General features: G+C 47.5%; 1 long non-coding RNA gene across 3 annotated transcripts in view; it reads left to right on the top strand.

Annotated features, from left to right (window-relative positions):
* Positions 1-21,737, top strand: part of LOC144130117 (uncharacterized) — a 51,658-nt gene that overhangs the window by 7,418 nt on the left and 22,503 nt on the right. The window contains exons 1-2 of one of the 3 annotated variants that reach the window (XR_013313975.1): positions 6,373-6,508; positions 16,594-16,636. This is a non-coding gene — a long non-coding RNA (uncharacterized LOC144130117). Of the gene's footprint in view, positions 1-6,372; positions 6,509-11,374; positions 11,590-16,593; positions 16,637-21,737 lie in introns of those variants that run through there. The other 2 variants (XR_013313976.1, XR_013313974.1) reach the window with 2 other exon arrangements.

Below are 21,737 nucleotides of genomic sequence, written 5' to 3'. Positions count from 1 at the left end.
CAAGAAAATAAACATCATAGTGTGCGCATTCGAATTGAAATACAAGGAATTATAAGGAACGAAATAAAATAGGCGGCTAAGCATCAAACAACAAATAAGAGTAGAAGGTCCATCATACAAAACGGTTGAGGTATTAGTGGTAACTGAGATGAACTAGAATATTTTGCAGAGCGGAGAGGGTAATATCGGGAAAGCTAACGTTAGCTTCAATTAGCAAATCGCCTTTGCAATCATGAAAAAAAAAGAAAACATGATTCCATTTCTTTTCCTTCGCTTCCCTTTTGCTCACTGAAAGGCGGACGGAACTTTTGAATGCCCTACGTAAGCGCAGCGACCTGGGCGATTTCCTTTTTACATTGCTGCGATACGTACGGCTATTTTCTGAATATGGCGGTTTAAAAAGGGTTGAAAGCCTGTCAAACGGAGCTACTTTCAAGGATGTGTATGAGCGAAGATAAATGGCTGAACTTCGATTCCGATAAGCGTATGCTTTTTTTTAATCAAAATAGCATAGCTTGTGCATAAAGTATCATTTATACATGTAGATACAAACCAGCAGGGGACAGCGAAGAACGCACCGCTTGACGCACCTCTTCTTGTTGTCACAGATAAAGGCCCCAGGATCTAGCTGATCTGCATCTGCGCACGGCTCCACGTGGCTGCGCCCGGAATCGTGATGTCAGCCTTCGCTGACGTCACGGCACTGCAACACCACCAGGGGCTTGGCCTACAAATACGGGACGCTCTCACGGACAGGGCCACTTGGCAGCAGGGGACAGCGAAGAACGCACCGCTTGACGCACCTCTTCTTGTTGTCACAGGTTGGAAACGGTGTTTTTCTTTTTTTTTCTTCGTCTCAAAACTGCTGTCTTACTGCTGCCAATATTGATTGTTCTGTGTGTTTGTGCGTGAGAGCTTGATAACATGAATAGTGAGCTACGCGATTTAAAAGAGCAGTTTGAGAGGGAAATGAAGGAATTCAAAAGACAGATTGAGCAGCAGCTGGAAACGGAGCTGCAAGAAGTGAAAAAGAGCCTTGAATTTTTAAATGAACAGTATGAGCAGACGAAAAACCAAAATGAGCTGCTAGAGAAGGAAAATAAAGCACTGAAGAAAGAAAACGATGCTTTGAAAAGTGAGTACCGAAATGCAATGAAACAACTTGATGACCATGAGACCAGAATCCTCACAAGTGAACAGTACTCTCGAAACCGCAACTTGGAAATTAAAGTAATTAAGGAAGAAAAAGATGAAAATATTGTCACAATACTAGGTCACATTGGCACTGCTTTGAATGAGCCCGTGACTTCAAATGACATTGAAGTCTGCCACAGGGTTCAAACTCGAAATGAAAATGCAGTTCCTAACATAATCATGCAATTCAAGCACCGATCAAAACGTGACTCAGTGCTCCAGGGGGCAAGAAAGATTAGGCTTTCCACTACTGACATTGCGTGGTCAGATGAAAACCCCATATATGTAAATGAACATCTTTGCCCGGTGCTGAAGAAGCTATAGAGTGTTTAAAGCTGTCGAAAAAAAGAAAGCCTGTGGTTGGAAATTTGTGTGGGCAAGGGACAGGAAGATTTTCGCCCGCCAAGAAGAAGCGTCGACAGTAATCCACATCAGAAATGAGCAAGATGTTGCAAAGATAGTGTGACCGCATCAATATGCAGCCTAGATTGTTGCCGTCATATGGAATGGCGATAGAACCTCATGAAGTAAATCACATTGCTGCCTCTGAGAACATAAATGGAATTAAGTGCTTTCACCTGATCAGTGCGCAATAAACAAGATTTTCTTAATATTCTACTAGAAAAATGTAACTTCGATTTTGAGGTAATAATGCTTACAGAAACATGGCTTCATTCAGAGTGTGATAATATCACTGATGACAGGTACAATACATTTTGTCTGAATCGAACTCTGAAAGGTGGTGGCGGTCTGTTGTTGCACGTAAAAAAATGCATAGAGTGTGATGTGCTTGATCAGTTTTCTATTGTTTCCGATGATGTAGAGTGCCTTACTGCAATAAGTCAAAGGTATCTTATAGTTGTCATGTATCGTCCTCCTAATGGAGTAGTTGACTCTTTTCTTCGTCACCTTGAAGACATCCTTAACTATGCAAGCAATAACAACCTCAACTTGTTTTTGGGTGGTGATTTTAATATTGATCTGATGACTAAATCCAACACTGGGCAGTGCTTACAAACCTTACTCCCATCACACTGCTGTCACAATGTGATCAAAGACGCTACACGCATAACAACAACGTCGTGCACCTTATTGGATGTCTGTCACAAACATACCTGAACACGAAGTTTTTGGTGGCGTTATCACGTCCGGCATAAGTAACCACTTGCCTATTTTCTTACTCGCTAAAAATGCGCTAAGGAAACATGCGGACGGAGCCAATGTAATTAAAGCATTTCAAGAAATTAACGAAAAAACTTGAACACATTTCGCACAAACCTTTCTGCGGTAAACTGGGAACCAGTGTATAGCTCCTCGAGTGCCGATGGTGCTTATGAACTATTTTTGAGATTGTTTATTGATGCATACTCAAGTTCATTTCCAATGAAAACATGCAAAAAAAGAAGAAAAATGCGAAAACCTTGGATCGATAACGATTGTTTGAAACTAATAAGAAAAAAAAGAAAGGCTATTCACTAGGTTCTTAAACACAAACAAAACTAATGCTAAGCTGCGAAAGGCAAAACAGGTTTATTTATGTAACTACTTTGAAGTTGGTAATGCCCCAAAAGCTGAACATATATGGAAAAAAATTAATGTGCTGCTAAATAGAGTTCCCGTAAAAGAAAATATTAATGAAATCATATTAAACAATAAAGTCATTAAGAGAGCGATGCTAGCAGAGGAATTTAATACCTTTTTTGTAAACTTGGTCACCAGCACACATTCCTCGGAGGCAATAAATGGAATGATTAGAAATCCACAAAGTCTTTACATTGACCCTACAAGCGAGACTGAGGTCTGTGCTGTGTACCATTCACTGAAAAACAGCTTTGCTGTGATATTGATAATATCCAGATCAAACCAGTAAAATATGCACTAGACCTCATTTTGTCGCCGCTCACATACTTGTACAATATTTGCCTCTCAACAGGCACTTTCCCTAGGAAGATGCAAATCGCTAAGGTAGTCGCTATATTTAAAAAAGGGGACAAAAATAATCTGACAAACTATCGGCCAATTTCCATCCTGCCAGTCTTCTCGAAAGGTCTAGAAAAACTCATCCACATACGAATTACCAAGTTTGCAACTAAACATAATTTAATTAATCCCACTCAGTTTGGCTTTAGAAAAGGAATGTCCACAGAATATGCTCTTTTGGCTCAAAAAGAAATAATTTTGAAAGCAATCGAAGAAAAATATGTAATTGCAGGTGTATGTATAGACTTTTCGAACGCATTCGACAGCATAAACCATGTTACTTTGTTAAAAAAACTGGAAGTATATGGAATACGTGGAATACCTCTCGACATCTTAAAGTCTTACCTCGAAAACAGAATGCAGTGCGTTTCCATACAGGAAATTCTATCCACTTGCCAGCCAATAAAAGCAGGTGTCCCCCAAGGCAGCATACTTGGTCCCCTATTATTTAACTTGTACATAAATGATATTACGTGCATTAGTAGCAACGCAGAATACGTAACATATGCAGACGACATGACAATATTTTTTCGCACTCGTTCCTATCATTCCCTTCAATCCGAAATAAACGACACTCTGGAAAAACTGACCACCTGGAGCGAAATAAACTCTTTACAGATTAATGCTAATAAAACAAAGGCCATTATTTTCACTACCAGAAAAGCAGCCAGCGCCCCAGAGATGACGTTCACTTTAGGCGACGCAGATGTAGAAATCGTAGATTCTGTCAAATGTCTTGGTGTCCACTTTCACAAAAATATGTCCTGGGACACGCACGTTGACCACGTTACCACACAGATAGCAAAAGCTGCTGGGGTCATAACTAAATATAAATCGTACTTACCGACGGCCGCTAAATTACACATTTACAATTCACTTTTCCTTTAACATGCTAACTACTGTCTCTTAGTGTGGGCTAAAACAACACTTGGTAATTTAAATCGCATACATGTCCTACAGAAAAGAGCGATCCGCAGCATAGCAAATGTTCATTATCGTGAACATACATCCGAACTTTTCACTAAATTTGACATTCTTTCCATCCATCATATGTACTCATTCTACCTTGCAAAGCGATATAAGCATGACTCGCTTGAAATTCTCCGTACACTTGCCAACTGGACCCCTCAAACACGACACTACAATACACGCACTAATCTAATTTGGAAAATTCCTTACTCACGCTTAAGACTATCTGAACAAATGCTCCGTCATGCCCTACCGACCCTACTAAACCACTTTCATTGTCAAGAAATTAACATAAGCACCATTACCAACAATATGCTTAAGTCCTTTGTAACGCGACAGTGAGCGTGTATGAAATTGTTTTATGTATTTTAGAAATTCTCTTGTAGAATTGGTGTGCTACCGTGGCTGCCTTCCTTGTACATACTGACCTTTATTTGTGGCTCAAAAATGAGTATATTATTTTTGTATTGCATATTATACGTACTGACTTTTAAACTTTCTAATGTATAAAGATGTGTGTTTCTTAATCTTCCACTGTATATGCCTTCTAAATAGTGGGCTCGAAGCTCGTCAAGTGGAAACTTCCACTTTTTCTTCGAGCCCTCCTCGTCCTCCGCTAATCTTTTTGTGAGGAAGAAAACTTTTTAATGTATAAAGATGTGTGTTTCTTAATCTTCCACTGTATATGCCTTGTAAATAGGGGGCTCGAAGCTCGTCAAGTGGAAACTTCCACTTTTTCTTCGAGCCCTCCTCGTCCTCCGCTAATCTTTTTGTGAGGAAGAAAATAAATTATTGATTGATTGATTGAACCAGATTACCGAATGATGTCCAGCAAGATGCTGAGGTACGGTCCAAATGTACAGTCATCTACATCTTGCGGTCGACTTGGGGGCGGTCCGCATCGGACCAGGTTTTTATGCTTGATAGCGTGCAAGGAGGGGCTATTTCAGAGAAGTAGTCTAGTGTCCGCCACGCTAACAAGAGTGGTACAGAAGGAGCAGGAATCACTAAAAGGTCAGTGGTGCTGTGCCGGCCACGACAAGGTTAGCGTATGGGTGAGGCCGATAAGGAGGCTTAAGCTTCGAAGTAGGACCTCTTCCCAGCGTGTAAGTCTTCTAGAAAGGTCAGTAGCACATGGTGGAAAAATGCACGCATGGCGCGTCGTTGGTTTTCGTTTGCTCTGGAGCGTTGGGATGATTTGAAGGGGACGTGGATGTGGGGAGTCGCAACTTGCTGTCTCTAGTAAGTCTGAGTGGGGTGTGCATTTTGACGGATTCATCGTACCTGTACTCTGAGAGGAAAGTTTCGATTTGTGTCGATACACTGATTTGAGTGAAATCACACTACATACACCCACCAGCTAAGCTCATTCTGTTATGGGCGCCTTCGCGTCTTTTTTTTTGCAAGAGCTCAAAAACAACATTCAAGAGAATCAGCAAATTGCCTTCACCATCCGCGAAACCGCTGGCCACTATACCGTCAGATGGGTACCTGCACATGGGTCGCCCATGCAGGCCATGGATGCCATTATCAGAATTCAACGCCTTGTCTTCATACAGTTTTCAACACACTGTTTATTTTGCACAAGCCATAGTTGACAGGTGACCGAATGCAGAGGAGAATGAGTGCAGCGCGATGGAGAATTTTCTCACCTTGTAAACATCGCACAATTATTCCGTTCTTCATGGCAACATGACCCAATGAATGGGCGTTGTTCTTTTCATGTGTACAGCGATCTCAATAAATTCTTTGATATGAAGTGAGTCTTCATAACCAGAAAGTTTTTTTATTGCATGCATTTGTATGGAACAAATGTTGCCAAAAGTGTTCTGTATACCTCACTGGCGCATACGACTACGTAGCAGTGATGACGTACTTATTCCGTGACGCCACAGGATCGTCGCTGACAAAATAGATGAAAAAACAGAATGAGTTATGATAGTACACGTGTCGCACTCGGACCCAATTAGCACTGCATAATAAAATGCGCGATGCAATGGTATTTTCATTGCTTACTGAAGGAGTCCCATTTCTCTAGCAACGAGCTGTATCGAAAGTTTCCGCCTGCTGTTATTGCTGGCGTGACACATGAGCCTATTAGTATGAGATTTAAATAAGTGCAATTTAATCAGCCTATTCAACTGGTCAAATTGATGCTCGACTCACGATGGTACTATGCAGATATATAAAATGTTTCATTTATTTTCGTATGGTAATATGTATGCACAATGAATATAAGTGCTTCTGCAAGATAGCTCGAAGGACTAGCTGTTGTGGAGTCTGGTAATCAGGGCCTGGCTTCCTTCTCCCAGATGAACTTCGCGGTCGTCCTGCCACTTGTGCTGGTCTGCGCTCTTCTTGTAGAGTGAGTAGTCCTTATTGATGGCAGATGCGTATGTATACCAGCAGTATATATCGAACACAAACACTTATTTTAATGCGACAGCATTGTATAGCTCAGTTGTGTCCGCAAAAAGTGTCCGCACGATGACGTCACGCCAAATGAATGAATGTGTAAAAGCTTAATGATAATTGGGACGAATTTATGGATGGCGTAATTTGGTAGCATGAAGAATTTCGGCGCCTCATCGCTAATTAGTAAAAGGGATGACGAGAATAATTAGCGTAATTGAGAAAAAATGAGTTCATTAGTGAAGTTGAAATTACGCAATGAAAGAGTGATGACGTCATCACTAATTAGTGTACTAATTTCAAAATGAAAGTAATGTGTCAAGGCGATGACGTCATACAAAATTCATGTGAAAGGATGACTTCGAAAGAGTAAAAGCCGCTTGTAAAAGTAATAACGTCACACAAAAGTGATGGCGTCTCATCAAAGTGAGTAGCAATGCTCCCCTTCCAGGCAGGAGAAATGATGGAAAGAAACGCGCCGCGTGGCAGGGGGGGGGGGGGGGGGGAGGGGTGCGAAACCATGTCCGTCGCAGCGACGACGCTGCTTTGAGCAACAGGTATCGCAGAGAGAGAGAGAGAGAAGTTGTTGCCAGGAAGAAAGAAAAGGAAAGTGCACAGGCCTGCCCACTGGCTCAAGGCGAACCACAATCGCTACCACGTGCAGATAGTAGGAGAGTTGAGAGATGGGATAGAAAGACAGGATAGTAAAGACGCGCTGAAGACAAGGTATCGCAGGTGCATACGAAATCCCAGCGATGCCACTGGTTCACCTCAATGTGGTTGCACTATTCTCGAGTACATTCACCAAAGCTTTAAGCAGCGGTTGGTAATACAGCATTCTGATGGTGTCATAGCATTTCTCTTTGCATATAGCTTACATGCTTTAGTCAAGTTCGAGGCTAGCCTGCGATAGGGGCTAGGGCCTATGACATATGTACCGTGAATTGCATGATTTCTGAGACTACATTTTCCCTTAAGGCATGACTCAGATGTCCACCGAGATGCCGAGATGTGAAGTTGTAGGCTATAGCCTGCGACAAGGGTTCAAACCGATGACATATGCACTTTGAGTTGCATGCGTCAAATGCAGTTGAGGTGTCCAGCGAGATGTCGAGATCTGAGAGCTACGCCCTTTCCTTTCCTCAGAAAAAAAAAATTAGGCGGTGGTTTAGCTCTGGTTAAGCCTGGATATACAAGCGAAAGGCTTCAGTTATGCTTGATTTGACGTCATGGTTATGCTTCGTAGCTTAGCTGGTATTGTATACATTGTTTATCTCTAGGCGTAGACATGGTTACTCAATGGCATATGTTTACGAGTTAGACACAGAAGCGACAGTATTAACCTTCTTTATTTATTATTGTTAGACGCATTGCCTCGCAGTTTCTCTACAGCAATAAAGACAGCCCGGTGATCCGAGTAGTAGCAAGCGTCTGTCTCTATAGTATGTCTTTATCGCACTCGCTCTTTCACTAAGCCGTACCACGTGGTCGTTGTAACGGCGAGTCTTGGGATTTTCCTCTTCTGACTCTCTTGTTTCCTCTTCCCCACCCGTTTGGCTGCTGCTGGCTGAAGATGCGGCCAAGACACCCTTTTCGACTTCTTTCCGACGTCGTTTAGCAAGGCGTATTTCCCGTTGTTGAGGCGTTTCGGCTGGATGTTTAGCTTTGGCTTTATCATTTTTTCGCTTTTGTGCAGCCAACTCCCAAACGAGTACTTCTGGTTCGGACAAATTTAGTTTCTTAGCTTTTCGGCGTAATCTAGGTGTAGCCGCACTCTCCTTCCCTTCCGTGTCGAATGCGCACGCCTATTCTCTGGCAAGCGCATTATATAGCCTCCTTCCGCATGCACATGACGCACATGTGCAGTTGCGTGCGGCTGCGTCGAAAGGTCAGGCGACGGAGTCGGCGGCGGCGACGGCTGCGGCAGCGGCGAGGGGCGACCACCTGCGCGGCGCGTGACGTCACTCGTTTTCGCGCATGCGCATAAGTCACCTGTTCGGCTCACGCAAAGCTCGGCTCTGACCCGTGTAATTAAGCTTTTCGCTTCAAAAACTTTCCTTTCCTCAAAACATACCGTCCGCGGTGGCTCAGTAGTTAGGGCGCTCGGCTACTGATCCGGAGTTCCAGTGTTCGAACCCGACTGCGGGAGAGAGAGAGAGAGAGAACAACTTTGTTTGCAACTTGAGGGTTGCGAATTAGGGCAGGTGGGCTCAGTGTGGCCTCCACGTGAGGGCGACGTCTTGAGCCCACGAGACGAGAGCGACCTGCGTCTCCTTGTCTCGTCTTGCAAGAAGTTTGGTCCAACCCTCCAAGGAGGGAGCTGGCAGTAAAGTTTGTGGGGGCTGGTTACCCTCGCATCCCCAGAGGTTGTGTGCTTGAGTGGCAAACACTCCGTGGTCGCAATTAGGACAGACGGGATCATAATCCACGTAAGTGATGAGATATAGTCGAGAATGACTGAGAATCGAATTGGTCTGCAGTCTGCGAAGCATGGTGGCTTACGCTCTGTTGAGGTCAAGGTGGGGAGGCGGGTACACGCGTCTTGTCTCCTTGTAGAAGTTGGCGATTTCCGCATAGGACAGGGGGGCCTCGGCGAGAACATCCGGGTTCGAGAGGTCGGCTGCCCGGTTGGTTAGACCTCGGGCTAAACAGTCGACCCCCTCGTTCCCAGAGTGCCCCGCATACGCAGGTACCCACACCACGGTGTTAGAAGTACTTTAGGTGATACGACGACGCCCCCGGAGGCGAGACACATTTGTTCCTACTTCCCTCGTCCGCCTCTAGGTGGCGTTAGCGTGAGTCGGGCCGCCCATGCCCGTTGCCGAGCCTGTTTCACGCTCCGTCTTACGGGTGATCCAGTGTACTCTGGCGCTGCGGCGTTGATTTACGCTCCTTAAGCGGACAGTATTAACGTTGCACGGCACTGTTATCGTCGCTGAACGCTTTTGTTTGCATTGCAAGCGAATATAGGCGGTATTAAACGCGAAATCGGCGTTGATCGCGATGTGCCGAACTGCGGAGTGTGGTGCTGTTGGGGCGGCGCATTGTGATTTGATATGTTCAGTTTTTACCATTTTAATCTTTATTTTTCACTTGCCCAATGCCTCCAACTCAGTTTCATGAGAGTGGATAACACATATCTATATTTTTAATGCTTCAAGCTGGTACTTGTGTAAACTGCAAACAAGCTGCAGATGCGATTCCGCAACACAATCGCCCGCACCCCATCGATGTCAGTTTTATGGCATGCCCACGCATCAGTTGCCAAAGTTATGCACCCAGGATTGTGAAAAACTTCATCGAAAGGCCCTTTCATGAGTTCAGCATCCGGACTGGTCGAACTTGAGCAGCTTTCAGGCGCACTTCCATTGTCCACACTGGATGATTGCAGGGATTCGCTTGAAGTTCCGCCGTCGTTGGGTGCCTGTGTGCCCAATGGGCCGTCGTCTGCAGCACGATGCCGCTTGGGAGCGGCGGGGTTCTGACGATCCATAGGCTCTTTTCTTCGTTTTGTCTTCTTCGACAAGTAATCCGGGCATCCGGGAAAAATCGTCGGAATGGCGTCACCAGCCAAAGTAGCTATTCGTGGCGCACTTGCTAACACTTGACCGTTGAAATGAGCCTCCCATGTTTTAGTGACGAAGCTCGGTTCAAAGTGCTTCTCGCACACGTGGTCAGTCGGCTGCAGCAAGCGGTCCTTGCGCGGTATGGCGTGTCGCCAAGCTTTAAGGCGGTCCTCATCCTTTGGAGCTGCAAACATGGACACCTTCTCAGAGCACGTCTTGTAACCGGAGTTACATCGAGGAACGAAGCACTTTCTCCCCATGTCGTCACTTTTTCATCACTGTGCGACTGGGCGCAATGGTCGGTGAGAATAATCGCTCCTCCGCGCAATGATTCTCGTGAAGAGCGCGTGAGCGACGGCGATTGTCAAGCACAGCACAAAAGCTAGCTAGCACGTGGAGTGAGCACCACGCGCGGAGATAGCGCTAGAATAGTGCGGCGATGAGACACGGTAGACCCGACCGGCCCGACCACGTGGGCCCGACAGACAGTGGCGCCCTCTCACGGCATTCTCGGAAGTTCGTCCGAATGTTCTCCGCGGCGGTTGCACGGCGGAGGCGCGCTGTCGTATCACCTAAAGTACTTCTAACACCGTGGCCCACACTAAGCTTACAGTGCGGTCGAGAGTGCAGCCGTGGAGGATGTGTGCTGCAGGTAGACAAATTGAGTTCGCCGAGAAATTTTGAATTGCTCGTTTAGAGTCACTGCGAATTGTGCGTGTGCGAGGATCTGCGATGGCCAGCGCGATCGAGAACTCTTCGGCAGCGGTGGGGCAGTTTGTGCGCACTGTGGCAGCGTTGATGAGGGTGGTGGTTGGCGTGGCTACGCAGGCCGCGTATGTGTTGGAGTCGGTTTTCGACGTGTCACCGTATATGGCGTGTTCGTCGGTGGAGTACCTGTCGGCCAGAGCCTGGGCCTTGACTTGCCCGCGCGTATCGTGGCGGCCGGGCAACATGTTCTTGGCCATGGGTTTGACGATCAGCCGACTACAGACTCCAGTTGAAAGAGAAGTGAGGTGGATATCACCTATAGGGTTGATGTTAAGACAGTCGAGAATGTAGCGACCGTGTTTGGTGCGAGAAAGGCGATGTATCTGTGCAGTCTTGTGTGCTTCTATATGCTTTGTGAGGGTGTTGTATACCCCGAGCTGGAGCAGACGCTGCGTGCTGGCGAACTGGGGCTGTCCCATTGCGCCTTGTACGCCGAGCGGATGATGCTTTTTACGGCCTCTTCATCCTTTCGGCGCAGGTGGCAATAGGAGAAAGGGTATACAATCCAACTAAGAAGGAAGGCTTGTGTGAGGCAGCAGAGGTCGGTCTCCCGCATGCCTCTGCGGCGAATGGCGATGCGGCGGACTAGGCCGTTGATCTGGCGGGCGGTGGTTTGGAGGCGTTGGATGGCTTCAGAGTTCTGCGTGTTGTTCTGCACCAGCATACCTAACACGCGGATGGTCTGCACGGGAGGTATGAGGTGGGTGGCGATGTGGAGTTTGATCGGCTCTTGAAGGTCGGGGATGGGTCGGCGAACCCGCCTATCCCGGATAACTAACAGCTCGGATTTGTTGGGGGAGCAAACGAGACCGTTCGCCTGCACGAAAGTGTGGACGGTGTTGATTGCTTGTAGGAGTGAGTCTTGTGTCTCCCCGTCCGAGCCGGAGTTGGTCCAAAGGGTGACATCGTCGGCGTATAGTGAGTGTGATATGGGGTATGGTGTCCAGAAGGGAAGGGAGGTCTCGCATAGTGATGTTAAAGAGGAACGGGGACAAGACTGCTCCCTGTGGTGTCCCCCTGGTGCCAATGGTGATAGTGTCTCTGCAGAGGTCTCCAATGTCGAATTCTGCAGTGCTCTTCTGGAGAAAGTTGACAATATAGTTGTAGGTGCGGGTGTCTATATTCATCTGGGAGAGGTTGGTCAGTAAAGATGCGTGCGACACGTCAAACGCCTTACTGACGTCGAGGCCGAGAATGGTGCGCGTGGCCCGGATGGGCCTGGGTCGAGTATGTCGTGTTGTATCTGCCACATGATGTCTTGGGTGGACAGTCCAGCCCGAAAACCAATCATGGTGGGGGAGGAGGTTCTTCTTGCCTGCATGGGTGTGAAGTCTGTGTAGAATTATGTGCTCCATAACCTTCCCCAGGCAAGACGTGAGGGAGATTGGCCGGAGGTTGCCTAGCTCGAGTTGTTTGCCTGGTTTTGGTATGAATATTACCTTGGCATGCTTCCAGGAGGCTGGAAGCCGACCTTCATGCCAGTAGTGGTTGAAAAGGTCTGCAAGTGCTTCGACTGAATGGTCGTCGAGGTTGCGTAGCATCTTGTTGGTGATGCGGTCGTCGCCGGCGGCTGCGGTAGTCTTGATGTGGTTCAGGGCGGCGCGGACTTCCGACGCCATGATGTCTCTGTCCATGTTTGGGTTCTTAGATCCCGTGTATTCCGAGGGGATTGGTATGTCTGTGGAGGTGTTGATGTATTTGTCTTTCAAGGTAACAAGGAGTTCCTCGATGGTGCCTTGAAACGCGTGTGTGTTGCGGTTGAAATTCTTGTGGGATGCACACTTGGTGTGTGTCGGATCAAGCAAGTGCTTGAGCAGAAACCAAGTGTCCTTGCATCCCAACTGCCTGTTGATGCAGTCGCAAGTCTGGTGCCATTGCTCCTGACTGAGTTTGGAAGAGTCGGCTTTGATCTCTCTCGTTCGAGGCGAGCGAGACGAAGCTTGAGAGGATGGTTGTGTTTGCGTCTGAGCCAGCGAGCGTGGAGGCTGCGCTGGGCCTCCCACATGTGCATGAGTTTGGCGTCGGGGGTGGGGCCATCCTCCTCCTGGGTGGCCATGGAGGTGGCGTTGGCGGCGTCATGGAGCAGTGTCTCCCTCCTTGTGTCGAGGTCGGTTATGGGGCTCTGCGGACACTGAGTTCGCACGTATCGGTAAGCGTCCCAGTTGGTGTGTGCGACAGTGCGATGGGGGGCCTTGCTGTGTGTGGCAGTGTAGGTAGTGCTGCGAACATAGTCATCGCTACCTATGTTCATACCGAGATTTTCCCAGCGCGCGTCCTGGATATTGCGGGCGAAAGTGAGGTCCGGACAGCTGTCTTGCGTGACGCTGTTGCTGAAACGGGTGGGACGTTCGGGGTCGAGGAATAGCGTGAGACACAGTGTCTGGCCTGTCTCCCAAACCTTGGCTCCTTTGCGACCACGGGCTTTGGGGGGGTAGCCCCACTCGGCGCGTGGTGCGTTAAAGTCACCCACTATAAGAAGCATCTCGTTCCTTGCGGCTGCACAGGCCTTGCGGAGGAGATTGGCTATCTTGGTGCTCTTGTCACTTGGGGGGCTGTACACGTTTAAGAGGTTGAGCGGAGATTGGGCTCGGTTGCTGGGAAGGGCCTGCACGAAAGTGAGCGGGACTTCGGTGTAGTCGAGATCGAGCTGATTGGCTGTGAGGTTGCGGTGCACGAGGATGGCGGTACTCGGGCGGAAATCCCGCGCCACCGGTTGGTTGTAGGCGGCATAGCTGGTGAGTTCAGTATCAGTGTACGTTTCTTGGAGCCCGATAATGTGGGGTGCGCATGGCTGGGCCTGCAGGGTATGCTCCAAGGCTCTCCGCTTTGCCTTGAAGCCCCTGCAGTTCCACTGCCATACCATGATGGGCCTGCTAGCCATCGCGTTTCTTGTAGGGTTCGGGGCGCTGCGGAAGAGCTATGGCGCTTTTGAGAATACCGCCAGCTCATGCGCGCGCGGCTGCACTCTCGGGCGCGGGAGTCGGGCGAGGGGACTGAGTGCGCGGGGGGGGGGGGGGGGGGGGGCATGCTGACGTCGACAATTTGCGGGGGCCCCGTAAGGCAGTCGAGACGGATAGTGAGAGTGTGGATATTGGCTGCCATGACGGAACAGCCGTCAATGAGACTGTCAATAGGGGGGGGGGGGTCAGCCGTTGGAGGGCGTCCTCTATTTTAGAGATACGAGCGTGAAAGGCATCGAATTTGGGCTCACTGTCGGAGGTGGAGTGTGGGGGAGCCTTGCGTTTAGTGCATTTGGGCTGGTCGGTATCCATGTTGGAGTCATTGGCATGATTGGGGTTGGGAATGCGAGCCATCTGCTGCGGCCGCGGTTATTGGTGTGCCTGTATGGACTCCAGGCTGTGAAATTTAGCATTGGCCTGTGCCAACTGGAGCTGTAGCTGTTTGACCATGTCTGCCAGTTCCCTTACCTGCGGATTGGCCAGTTGGCTTGTAGCTGGTGGAGGAGTCTTCCCCCGACTTTCTTGGTGAGCTTGCTCTCCGGCCTTGTCTGAGAGTTAGCCAGGGAATCCCGAGAGCATGATGAGGAGCGGCTACGGTTGTTGTGGCTGGAGCTGCTGCTTCGCAGTGGCGGGAGAGAGTAATCTCTTGGGGGTCGTTGCTGGTTGCCGCGGCCTCGGGGACGGGACTGGCGGCCATGTGACAAGGTTCCGGAGTCAGTGTCAGTATCCGTGTATGAGTGGGATGATTTGGGCCGGTTGGTGGCCACGAAACGGTATTTGCAGCTTCTGCTGCCGGTGGGAAGTAGGCCTTTGCACATGTTGCACGTGGCTTGACAGGTGGGTGGTTGGCCGGCTGCTTGGGGCTCCTGGGCCACGCCGAAGCGCAGGCAAGTGGGTTGGCGTGGTTGAAGGCACACGTCTACTCTGTGGCGCAGCTTGCGACAGTTGAAACACGCCTCCGGGCGCCCCTTGTAAGGGAACACCTTGAAGGTAAAGCCCAAGTACCGCATGTATCGGGGAAGCTTGGTGTTAGTGAAAGTGACGGCAAAGTGTCGTGTCTGGCCTATAGGGCGCGCAGCAAAGATGGGGAGGTCGGAGTTGCGAGCCCGAAGCTCGGCGAAAATTTCAGCGCTGCTTTCATAGCTCTAGGCCCTGTACAGAATCATCCGCACGGAATTGCCCGGGGCTGTGGCGTAGACAGCAACCGGTACATCTGTGGTTTGGATCTTGATGGTTTGGGCCTTGGCGTAAGACATTGCGCGAGCACGGTCAGGCGTGCTGACTGTGCCTGTGTTGTTAGTGGGGTAAATTCGGACCTGGTCGGCAGTGATTGCCATGCGTTTGTCGACTTTGGCGTCTTCGTAGATGGCAACAGCCAGTCGTGCGGGGCCGACGGTGTGGAGGTTGAGTGTGCCCTGTGGGCGGACTACCTTGAGGTCTTCCGGGGGCAGGCGGGGAAGCGGACGCTTTTTGGCCGGCGGTGGAGGGCGGCCGCAAGGCCGAGGTTTCAGGATAGCAGGTGTCAAGGCTGGAGTCTGGGCTCCTGCGGGTTGTTGGTGAATCGGAGATGGTCTTTGGTACCGGCGTTGTATCTCGAACGCCGTCGGATAACTCCGCGGCGGTAATGTCGGTGCCTTCCACAGTATACGGGATAGTCGAGGCGTAGTTGGGCTTGGCGGGACGCGGCGGCGCCGCCGCAGCTGCGTGCGAACGCGCCGAGGATGCTCGGCAGCTGTTGGGCTTAGCTGCTGCAGCTGCTGGCATGGCCAAACAAAGTTGGTCAAAAAATCAAGAAATCTTGCCTGTCTGGGTCTCAAAAACACAACACCTTGTCCAGAGTGGTAGTTGTTCTTCCGGGGCAAAAAAGGTGAACGTAAGTGGCCGGCAACACGGGATTTTGCCGCTGAAAAACGGAGCGGATGTGAGGTGCGTCCGTTCGCTCCGAGCGCTCACGGCGATCCTCCCCGACTGCGGCAGCTGTCTTTTTATAGAGGCAAAACGCTAAGGCGCCCGTGTGCTGTGCGATGTCAGTGAACGTTAAAGATCCCCAGGTGGTCGATATTATTCCGGAGCCCTCCACTACGGCATCTCTATCGTCATTTCTTCTTTCACTCCCTCCTTTATCCCTTCCCTTACGGCGCGGTTCAGGTGTCCAACGATATATGAGACAGACACTGCGGCATTTCCTTTCCCCCAAAGCCAATTATTATTATTATTTTCTTTCCGAAAGCTGCCTTTCGTCAGCACCGCAATCGCGAGGGGTATGCCACCGCTCTGGAGAGCTTGGAAAGCGCTGTAATAAGGTCTAGTTTGAATAAACAGACGCGCATTGCGGACTTACATGGTCAGACTGTGTACTTTTGACTCAAATACGGGAAGTCCACTTACTACGAGCTACGGATATAATGAACGGAATCCCCGCGGCCGTCAGGGTCGTAATAACTGGGCTCAACTGGATCAAGAAGTTGACCTGCCACACAGCAAATACACTTGCGTAGGCTTTTTTGAATGCTCAGATTATTAAGAACCTTTGAGGTCCTTGCGAAACGCATTGGCATTCTTAATGTAGCCCATCAATGCAGAGTAGTACTAGGGAACGTTGACGCTTCTCTTTACTCTTTGGCTCTACGCCAATGCCAAATGTTACAACTATGCTGCTTTTGCGTATAACGAAATTTATTTAGTTCTGTGCTCAACCGCGTAAGGGGTAAACATCCACAAAACGATGGTCCACCTTTTTGCAGGGCACAGCGGCACATCTACGGAGGCAGCACGTGTGGCGGAAGAGTACGGTGAAAATCTTGTCCTCAATATTTTTTGCGACCGTTAGTGAAGAAATATATCTCTGGACATAGCACATATACAACGTGTGTCCGTTAAGTTTCGAGACTGATTTATTTTCTTCTCTAGAAATGAGTCCCCAAAACAAATAAATGTTGGTTGGTACGCGTAGCGCCGTCTTTTCTAGCTAACCTCAGCTATTTATGTTAATTGCTGCGGCAGCCGATAGATGAAACTACATGTAGAAAACTACGTTGCCACTGGTCGTTTGCGCATTCTACTGTGAGTGAATGTGGAGAGATGGACGTCCACCTCAAACAGCGTGTATACATAAAATTATGTGTGAAGCTTGGCAAGACATGAGCTCCTTCGTGACGCTGACGGCAATGAGACATTATCGCAAACGTGAGTTTTCGACTGGCACAGGAGGTTCGTTTCGGGGAGAACTTTGCTGGAAGACGACACAAGGCAGGGGCACCCTTCAACCTCACGGAATGAAAACAACGTGGCTCGGGTCAGGGAAATAATACGGAAAAACCGCACAATTACAGTTCGAATGCTATCAGATGCTCTCGACATTAGTAAGATAACATGCCAGCAAATCTTGCGTGAGAACTTGGGGAACCAAAAGCTGAATGCCAGACTTGTGCCGCACTCTCTCACACAGGACCAGGAGGACCGGGCGTCAGCGAGCGCTGTTTTGCTCTCCGAGGCAGAAAAGGATGATGCATTCGTCGACAGCATCATTGCTGAAGACGAAACGTGGTTTTTTCAATACGATCCTCATAAAAAGAGTCAGAGCGCCGAATGGCGGTCCACAAGCTCCCCGGCGTTGAGACAGGTGCAGCGACACAAGACCAAAACAAATAAGATGATGATAGTTTTTTTTATGCCAGGGGTGTCATACATCACGAGTTCATCACACAAGGGCTAACGGTGAATTAGGAGTTTTATATCCGCGTGCTCCAACACATGCGTGATGAAGTGCGACGCCGTCGCCCTTGTGAGCATCTGGACAATCGAGCATTCTCCACGATAACGCAAGGCCGCACATTGCTCTCACCGTGACAAAATTTCTCGCCAAGCACAGCATTACTGTACTTCCCCAACCGCCATACTCGTCTGACCTCTCTCCTTGCGATTTTTTCTTGTTTCCTCGTGTGAAGAGAGCCCTAAAAGGTCGCTGGATGGGGAGCGTGGAGGCCATTCAAGACACCACGACAAAGGAGCTGACAGCCCTACCAAAAAAAGAGTTTGCCTACTGTTTCCAATACCTCAAGGAGCGTTGGAAGCTGTGTATAGAGTTTAAGGTAGACTATTTCGAAGGGGTGCTGCACAAATGATTTAAATGTTAAACGCATTTTTTTTATGAACTCAGGCTCAGAACTTTACGGAAAAAGGTTGTATAAACGCTTACAACAATAATTTGTTTTCCCTCGTTTACGCCTTGCGTAATTTTTCATTTAATCACTACATTTACAACACGTCAAGGATTTGAAAGATTACACACTGATCAGCTTGTTCTCCGTTGCCTATAAGCTATTTACTAAGGCAATCGCTAATAGTGTCAGGTGAACCTTAGACTTCAATGAACCATATCATAGGCAGGCTTTCGTAAAGGGCGCTAGATAAAAGACCGCATTCACACAATCAATCATGTGAAAGGGAAATGCGCAGAATATAAACAACCCCTGTAAACCCTTCAGAGGTCACCAGAAAGCATTTGTCTGAGTGGAAACCTCAGCAGTCAAGCCGGCATTGCAGAGTCAGGATGTAGAGAAGCGTTAAGTAAAAATGATGGAAGATATACTGGGCATCCCAGCTAACTTTAGCCAGGGTTTAAAGATACGCTGGCTTTGAGGATATGCTGGACAGTGGGCATAGTCAGGCTGATTATCATGATGACTCCACTGTTGTTTTATGACTGATGAACGATGACTTGCTGTATCGTGATGTATGGTGCCCCTACAAAATTCATACAGAAGTGAGCGCATGACAGAACTTAGTACCAGGAGTTTCTAAGTTTACAATGTTGTATTTCACATGCCCGGATATGGCTGCCATAACACAGCTCAAGTTCGCTTAGTTTTATCCCATATTTTGCTGGCCCAGGCTGATGTCAGTATTTACCTACGTTCGCACCGCTGAGCCCCCACATTCCAAAATGTGTTTCCACAGCTGACTTTTTTTCTAAAAAAATATATTTTTTAGGACAGAACGCGCCAACCGCTTGCCGTGATTTTATACATTTTTGTTATTTCCTAGAAAAAAAACAGTCAAGATATGGTTAGCAGTAGGCGAAAGATCGATAACACGTTGTTAGCTAAAAACTGCCTATGTGACCATCTTCAAATCTCAACCATTCGTGCTGGAAACGATGTTTAGGAGCAGTAAAGTAGTTTTAACGGTAATGTTCAGCCCGCAGGCCCAGCCACTTGTGTACTAAACATACTCGATGATAGCAGGCTGGATTATACTTTCCTACCGTTTCAGCATACAAATCTCAAATCGAGATAGAACTGGCGTCTCAGCTGCTTCATGGCCAGAATTCCCGAATGCTCGGAATATTTCACGATGCATACATTTCTCATGTACTAGAGACACGATAGACAAACCATCTTTACCAGGCGTACTGATGACGATCAATAAATCTCAGTAAGGACAGCTTTTGTCAAAAAACGCCATGGCAAAATCAATTTGCTTTACACCAGGCAGGGTAAAAGACTCATTTTCTAAACCTTTTATCTCCTCATATATGGTGAGCACCAGTCCTTGCGAAATCGTGTACCAATTTCATCACCGGTGGGTGCACGTCAACAATAAAGATCGAACACCATGCCTCCCGAAAGCAAGGCGGACGCTAAAACCACCCGGCCGCCGCTGCTGTCTTACAAAACGTTGTCATCGGCTAGCTAATTAACGAAACTAAATAAGATAAGCACGAATAGAAGCAAAAGCAAAGCTGGAGCATTCCTTAAGAGGCCGTGACCTTCCCGAAATGGTGTAGTGAAACATGTTTAAGCTAACAACATATCGAAGCGAGAAATGAAGCGACCCTTCGCAATCTTGATCGCTGAGAGCGACTTGTTCACATGAGCGAAGGTTACAGTACACGAATCTGAAGTATGAAGGACAGACCTTTCTGAGAAACCTGTCGTGGTGCACTATGAATCAAGACAAGAAATAGATCGTCATCATTCTTGTGTACCACGACGACGTACTCGAATTATCATGGGTTTGCGTTCATACCTCAACTGTGAAAGCTATAATTAGCATTAGGGATAACTTCCCCAAATCACCTATTTTTGTATTTGGCGATTTTAATTTTCCCCAGATTAACTGGCCTCCACTTAGCATACGTGGTAAATCGCAGTCCAGTGAGCCCAAGCAATTCCTTGATCTAACCCTTGATTTCAGTCTCCATCAAGCCATAACACTTCCGACGAGAGGGAATAACACCCTTGATCTCTTCCTGACGTGCAGTCCTCAAGAAGTCAAGGGTGTAACGGCTCTTCGTGGACTCAGTGACCATGCATGCAATACTACACATTTTCATATCACTACTGCTGAAAGTTAGATCAACCGCTGAAAAGATAATCTTCAATTACAATAAAGCGAACTTCAATGCTATCAACGTAGAGCTTACACGGTTTTATGAGCATTTTTGCGGATCTTATCTATCAAGAACAGTTAATCGTAACTGGGAATTACACAAAACAACAACGATAAACCTCAGAAACAAATACAGCCCAAAAATAAATATTATGTCCGATCATAAGAACGACTGGTTTTCCGTAAGCCTGAAACGTCTCCTAAACAGGAAAAAGCGTCTCTGTCGATCAGCAAAGAAATGTAACTCCCCTACTAGATGGGACCGATATTATCAATGTACAAAAATATATTGAAAGCTTAGCTGCTGCAAAAAATAAATCGTTTTCCATCGATCTACTTACAGTTCTACAGCCGAACGCCAACAAATTCTGGCGCATCCTATCTCCTTGGTCTCGCCCGAAAAAAATAGCGCTTATGGGAACTGATGGAGAACCAGTCGAGCAAGATCAGTATGCCAGCGTTTTGAACCGCTATTTCGTCTCGGTGTTCTCTTTTGTAATCAACTATACCCCCATAACTTCACCAGAATCCACATCAATTACGATGCCTACGGTATCAGTAACCTTTATCCTTCTCTAAAATTGTCTTCATCAGCAGGCTGTGACCATATCAATAGTAAACAACTAAACATCACATCAGCGACCTCGGTTTAGACACTACAATCAATCTCTACCCAGTCTTTACAATCGGAGGAAGTTCCGGATGATTGGAAATTTGCAGAAATCTTCCCTGAGTTTAAATCCGGTGACCGCAGATAGCCTCTAACTACCGTCTAATTTCTCTAGCCAGTGTGCCATCAAAATTACTCGAACACATTATATACCCGAACCTAATGACACTTCTTGAATCTAACGACTTTTTTATCCGAACCAGCATGGTTTAAGGAAACAACTTTCATGTGAAGCCCAGCTTTCAGAGTTCATACACGATTTGCTTGAATCCATGGATGACAGCCTTCAAATAGAAGCTATATTCCTCGATTACTTTAAACCATTTGATCGGGTCGCCCATAATCATTTACTTCAAAAAATTTCATCACTAGAAATTTCTGTCAGCCTAATCTGTTGGATCAAAAAATTTCTTTCAGGGCGCAAGCAGTTCAGTTCTACAAATGATAGCCAATCTCCTCTTTCCAATGTAACATCGGGAGTCCTTCAGAGCGCCGGCCTATTACCACTACTATTCCTAATTCATATTAATGACCTCCCTTGCAGTATAAAATCGAAATTACGGCTTTTTGCCGACGATTACGTCATATATAGAGTGAATAGAGAGACCAACCTTTCATCTTTGGTTCAGTCCGACCTTGGTGCGATAAATCCCTCATCTCCTTAAACATTAACAAATGCAAATCCATGTCGTTCACCAGAAAACGCACCGTGAATCAGCATCAGTACAGTATTGACTCATTTTCCATTGACCCGCATTATCGTACAGATACCTTGGCCTCCATGTAACAACATCGCTATCATGGGTAACTGAGGTTCAAAACATG

This window comes from Amblyomma americanum, chromosome 4, assembly GCF_052857255.1.
Source record: "Amblyomma americanum isolate KBUSLIRL-KWMA chromosome 4, ASM5285725v1, whole genome shotgun sequence".
Taxonomy (NCBI): Eukaryota; Metazoa; Arthropoda; class Arachnida; order Ixodida; family Ixodidae; genus Amblyomma; species Amblyomma americanum.
This window is presented reverse-complemented; position numbering and strand designations above follow the sequence as displayed.